Source organism: Cajanus cajan, chromosome 9 (genome assembly GCF_000230855.2).
Source record: "Cajanus cajan strain Asha chromosome 9, NIPB_CcT2T_4, whole genome shotgun sequence".
Lineage (NCBI taxonomy): Eukaryota > Viridiplantae > Streptophyta > Magnoliopsida > Fabales > Fabaceae > Cajanus > Cajanus cajan.
This window is the reverse complement of record NC_138525.1, coordinates 4,449,653-4,456,331: the sequence shown is the minus strand read 5'-3', so window position 1 is coordinate 4,456,331 and position 6,679 is coordinate 4,449,653. Positions and strand designations below refer to the sequence as shown.

The following is a 6,679-nucleotide window of genomic DNA, read 5'->3' as shown; positions in this document are numbered from 1 at the left end:
AAAAAGGAATTAAAAAGGTTTGATCAACTATATAGGTTATGGCATTATAGGTTGCCTTGTATATATAGTGAGAGATGCACTACAAACAGTGTTTCTTTCTTTCTTTTTTTGCATAGGAAAGTAAAGTAAAACCGTGTTTGTTTGAGTGAGCATTATTTATTTAAAAATCATATTTAAAAAAGTGATTTATAATGGCAATTTTTGTTCTGTAGTAAAAAATGGCAGTTTGCATAGACCAGTTTTATAAAAGGCTTTTTGATCAAAGTGGGGTTGTTTTAAAAGTTTATTACGTAAATGGGGTTGTTTTGAAACTATATACGCCTTTGGAACTGTTTATAACGGTGTCACGTGGCATTTTTTCACTTCAGGGAAGCCATGAAAGCCATATAGATAAAGTCGCTACAGCCCATAGCGTCACTAAACGGCTTAAATAAAGTCGCTATAGCCCACAGCGCCACCAAACGGCTTAAAAAAAAATAAATTCAAATGTAAAAAAAAATTAAGTTAATAATTTAAATAAAAAATAATAATAGTGGCGCTATGGCCTATAGCGACACAGTGTCGCTATAGGCCAAAGCGCCACTGTGATAAATAATAAAGTACATTTTAATTCGTGATAAAATAATTTAAAGGAAAAAAATATATATAAAGAAAAGAAATTACACAAAAAATAAGTTTATAAATAGAAATTAATATTTAATTTGTAATATAAAATAAATAAATTTTAAAAATAATTAAGTAAATAATTCAAATAAAAAAAATAGTGGCGCTATAGATATGTATAAAATAAACAAATTATAGAAATAATAAATTTATAAATATATATTTATATGAAATTGATAATATAATTTACTAGAATGTTGAGTATATAATAATTTTTAACAGATATATTTTAATTAAAAAAACTGGGCAAAAAATAAGTGAAGGAAAAAAATGTAGAAAAACAAAAATGAAAAAGAAAAACTGGTAGAATAAATCTGGAGAAAAAAAGAGACCCAATAACCCAAAAAAATGAAAGAAAAAAAAAAAAAAAAAAAAAACTAGTGTCGCTATGGGCCATAGCGACACAGTGTTGCTGTGGCCCATAGCGACACCAGCCTTTTTTTTATTTTTATTTTTAAATTTTCATTTTTTTTTCTACTTAAAGTCGCTATGGGCTATAGCGACAGAAAGTCGCTGTAGCCCATAGCGACTCCAGCCTTTTTTTTTTTTTTTTAGTTTTTCATTTTTTTTACCTCAATTTTTTTTAAAAATTTTTTTTTTGTGTTTTTTGGTTATTGGGTCATTTTTTTCTCCAGATTTATTCTACCAGTTTTTTTTTCAAAAAAATTTTGTAATTCATTTTCTTTTGTTTTTCTACAGTTTTTTTCCTTCACTTATTTTTTGCCCAGTTTTTTTTTAAAATTTACATATAAAAAATTATTAATAAACTTAAATAATAAATTTTCTTTAAACTACACAACTAATTATTTTTAATTAAATTTATTAACAAATTAATGATAATATATTAATTTTCTTTATTTACTTATTTTTGCCACAATTTTTTTAAAATTTAACATATTATAATATAATTTTATTTTAATTATTTAGTTTCTGTACTTTTAATTTTAAATATAAAAACGCAAAATTAAAAATAAAATCTCATTATTGCAAAGAAAAAAAATACAAAATGTGTGGCGCTATGGCCCATAGAAAAATAATATAAATTACAGAAAAATAAACTTTATAATTACAAATTAATATTTAAGTGCTAAATATAAATTAAACAAATTTCCAAACAAAATAAGTTAATAACTAAAATAAAAAATAAAAAATAATTAGTGGCGTTGTGGGCCACAGCGACACTAAGAGTCGCTGTAGGCCACAGCGCCTATTTAAAATTATTTAAAAGGAGAAAAATATATATACAAAAACAATATAAATTACAGAAAAATAAACTTTATAATTACAAATTAATATTTAAGTGCTAAATATAAATTAAACAAATTTCCAAACAAAATAAGTTAATAACTAAAAAATAAAATAAAAAATAATTAGTGGCGCTGTGGGCCACAGCGACTCTGTGTCGCTATAGGCCACAGCGCCACTTACATAAATAATTAAATCTATTTTTTAAAATTACGTTTTTAAATAAATATTTTTTTTTATAAATATATAATAAGTATACTCAGTTGATTATTTTAAGATTACATTTAAATTATTTCAGTTTTTTTCATTTTTTTTCTTAAATGGTGTCGCTGTGGGCTACACCAGCTTTGTTGGCTCACATACTGTGTTGGTCCAGCCCATAGCGACACTGTTGTGGCTCATTCCAGCCATCCCTACGCCAAAAAAAAAAAAGCCACGTGGCATGGGTGTCGCTATGGCCCATAGCGACACCGTTGTAAACAGTCCCAAAGGCGTAAATAAATTCAAAACAGCCTCATTTAGGTAAATAACTTGGTCAACGACCCCACTTTGGTCAAAAAGCTTTTATAAAATGGTACTACTATATAAAGTACGCTGGGGCCCACAATCAAGTTGATGTGATTAATGAACGTTTGTGTCTATATATAGTTGTTACTGTACCCGTACCCGCGAGTAATACCCGAACTCGTCCCAATTTTGACGAGGAATACACAGTTTGACGGGGTACGGGTACGGATACGGGTACGGATACGGGTACGGGTATGTACTTACCCGTCCCATACCCGTACTCGTACCCGTCCTCGTTCTTATTTTTAATTTAATACTCACTTTTAATTTAATTATATTAAAAAAATTTAATATTTTTTATATGTGATTATTTATTATAATATGAGATAGTGAAATAACCTAATTATAATTATAATATAATTAAAAAATAATTAAAAAATATTATATTTAAATAAATAAATAAATAAATAAATAATTTGACGGGTACGGGTACGAGTACGGGTATACCCGATACCTGACGGGAACAGAGATGAGAATGAAAATTACATATCCGACAAGTACAAGTACGAGGACAGGGATAGATTTAACTCGTGGGAACGGGTACGAGTATCATAAAATTCGTGCTCGCCCCGCCCCGTTGCCATCCTTACAGGAGGGAACAATTGAAGATTACTTGTTCTTTTCACAAATTATTTTTTATTTTTATCAATTTTAATATAGTATTCTCCTCTTTACTTCACAGTGTTCTATTTGAGCTTACAAAAGTTGATATTGACATATTTAAATAACTGAGATTAACTTCAAGTTTATTCTTGTTTGTTTCTTGTTACATAAAATTATTCTTGTTTATTTCACGGATTAAATATAATTAATTATTTATTGAGTTAGCACTCAGATTTCCGACTTTCCCTCTAAAAGAAGTCTAAAAATAAAACTTTTGGGCATTTTTGGGCCTTAAAAACGAGAAAGAGTTGAGTTAAATAAAAAATTGAGTGGGGTAAAAAATAAATTAATTAATTAAAAAAATATATTTATAAATAAAAATAAATAAAAATAAATAAATAAATAAAAATAAATAAATAAAATAAAATAAAATAAGACAAACTGGGAAAAAAATTGTCAGAAGTGGGATTTGAACCCACGCCCTCTCACGAGGACCAGAACTTGAGTCTGGCGCCTTAGACCACTCGGCCATCCTGACACATGTTGGTGTGATTTTAATATATTAAATAAATAGGTTTGATACTGGACTGTGATGGTGGGACTTTGATGATTAAAAGCAGAAACTGTAATGTAAAAGTTATTGTCATTGTGATTGAGATGATCAAAAGCCAAAATTTAAATTTTGATTTTTTTTACTTCATAATTCAAAAATCAACTTAGCATACTACTCTAGATGTGATCCTTAGTTCATTTATTGAAAGGCTTTCTTCCTTTTTGTCACTTTTACCTCTTGCTTATGTGTTTATTTTCTATTTGTTTGTGCTTGAAACTAAATAACATTCATCATTCTTGTAAACCATGAAATTAGATAGTTCAACTTCTTGAACCCTTTTCATGGAAATTACTAACAGCAATAAGGGTTTCTGGGGCAGAAATGTAATTTACACAACACCAAGGATCACAAATAACTACAACTGCAAAAAATTTTGAATGGTATCAATTGTACTCGATTCATCATATATCTATACAGTTGTGAGGTGGTTAATATTTATGCACTTGCAAATTATACTTGAACCATTAACACTTTGCAAAGACACTAACACTTAATTTATTCATATCCTAACAACAATTTTGAATAGTTAATAAAACCATTGTAAGGTGATAAAACTTGCATGATATGACAAATAATTTGTAAGGTGATTCTTGGGATTACTTGTTGTCTCTATTGCCGCTATGGTTATAGCTTTTGCTGCAACTCCTTTTTGGCATTTGATCACAGTATATCACATCCAAGTTGGTTTCGCATGTAGTGGCTTCAATGGATTTTTCCCCAATACTTTGTTTCTCGTGCATGAAAATCTAAAAGCTGATCAATAATTGTTTGTTGTAACGGGTGGCAGCTGTATCACATATATTTCTATCTCATCACTGACATCTTGGGCTAGGACCTTAGACTTAGACAACTCCCACATTTGTTAGTTTCTTACAAAAGCAATTCTTTATAAAACTCGGTCATGCCTATAAGATTGCCGAGCTTGGTAACTCTAGCTTGTAACCTTAGTGGGGGCTCTAAGATGTTGGAACATGTCTCGGGCTTCGCTTGGTTGGGCTTGTAGGTGCACATAGCAGGCCTGCCCGCTCCAAGTTAAGAGTTGGGCCATGGGACTCGAGCGAAGGCTTTGGGTCTCCTGGTTCCTAAACTGGAGGGCAAAGCGTGAGGCTGGATTCACAGAGCAGCGAATACTTCCGTCTCCTAACGGTGGAGGGAAAAATGGGCCGCTGCACTTTCAGCCCAGGATGACCGGGTGGGCCAAGCTCCTGAACCAACATTTTTTTTACACTTTCTGTAGTTATATTATAGCTTTAATGTTTAAAATTGTTCAACATTTTCAATGTTTCAAGTACAAATTATGCATGTCAGCAATAGAAGGTATCTTGAGCATATTATACGTAAAAATTGTTTATGTGCTTTAGAAATTTAAAAATGTTCACTCACAACTTGTTTGGATGCGGCGGAATGGGGTGAAATTGAAAAGGACCAAAATTAAAAAATATATATATATTAAAATAAATGATACTAAAATATTTCATCTAAATAATTGTCTTTGCAATGAAAACTATAAAAATAAAATATTTATCTAAAAAGAGAATAGAATATCATCAATTATCTTCAATGAAGAAAAAATAACGCTTAATATTTCTACATCAAAATCCATTAAATACAAGTAGTAACATACTTAAAGAATAGTTATAACCGTCCTGATTACTTACTGCTTAGTTTCTTCTAATTTTGCTTTGAGTTAGTTGTTAACAGCTTTTTACATATGCTACATTCAGTTGTCCGGGAGATGAACAAGCATCTTGTTAGAGGAATAGCCATATTCCCCATTTAAATTTACGAAGAAACTCGTGTTTCTTCTCATCATGACTTTAAATTTAACACTTTTTATTTTATTTTTGAGCTTTTTGTATGTGATTATGACACATGTTAATTGTTCTATCAATGATTCACCTTATAGTAGGCTGAGAAAACAATTCATTTATCCATTCAATCCATAAGTAAATTTATCAAACATAATAATAAAGAATTCAATTCATCTATTTAATTTTATAAATAAATAATAATTTATTCACTATTTTTTCAAAATTCATTGGATTGAAATTTTAGAACACATATGCATAAATAAATTAAAAAAAATCTTTTGAATGTTGAAAGATTATATAAAATGGTAGTGACATAAGATTTTTTTAAAATACTTCAATAATCAAGATGTTGTAGTTTAAATTTAAATTAATTAATTTATATTATAAAAAATTATTAGATTTGAAAAAACCGTAAAGATTTATAAGATTTATTAAAATTTCTTGAGAATTCAAAATTTTCTCCATTTCTTATTGTTCAAATTTTCTCCATTGCTATAGTTAAAAACGTATATGATATTTACTCCGTTTCTTAATTGACGTGATTGATTTCAGCTTCATTTTTTTTTACATAACATACAAGTAGATTATTAAATGCTCCAAATTCTCAACTATATTATAATGAGTACTCTATCGTTAGGGTTGTTTGAAAAGGATACAGTACTACATCTAGCTAAAAAAAAGAGCTTTGCTACCCCGGTTAATTTCCAATTGAAGCAAAGGCAATGAATGTATCCAAAGGGCAAGGCCTATTCATTTGAAACCTGAGAACCTATAAACCATTCCCCAAAATTATTGTTCGTTACACCTTCGGCCTACAGCTACCTGCCCGCAATTTCACTTCCCCAAACATCTCAACGATATTTAATGCTCTTTTGAGTAATTAACTGAAGGAGCCATTCGCGTGTAACACACAACTCTTATTTTCGGGTTTTGCGTACCATTTTCATTGCATCATTTGCTTCAGAAGTGCCACCTTTGAAAGATAAGTTAAACAAGAATATTCCTAATAATAACCTGAACCAGTTTGTTACCCGTCAATTCTCAAGGGTAACCAATCTTCAGAGGATTTTTTTCTCCTTGTGTGCATTCTCATTGACCCAAGTAAAATAACGGCTTGCAAAAGTAACAGACAAGTATTGCGTTAATAGATGAAATGGAGAGCAATGCGTCACAAATA

At 29.6% G+C, this 6,679-nt stretch overlaps 1 non-coding gene across 1 annotated transcript; it reads right to left on the bottom strand.

Moving 5' to 3' along the window:
- Nucleotides 1-3,532: 3,532 nt before the first annotated feature.
- Nucleotides 3,533-3,616, bottom strand: TRNAL-CAA (transfer RNA leucine (anticodon CAA)). Its single transcript has one exon. It is a non-coding gene; the product is annotated as a tRNA-Leu (tRNA).
- Between the last annotated feature and the right edge of the window lie 3,063 nt (nt 3,617-6,679).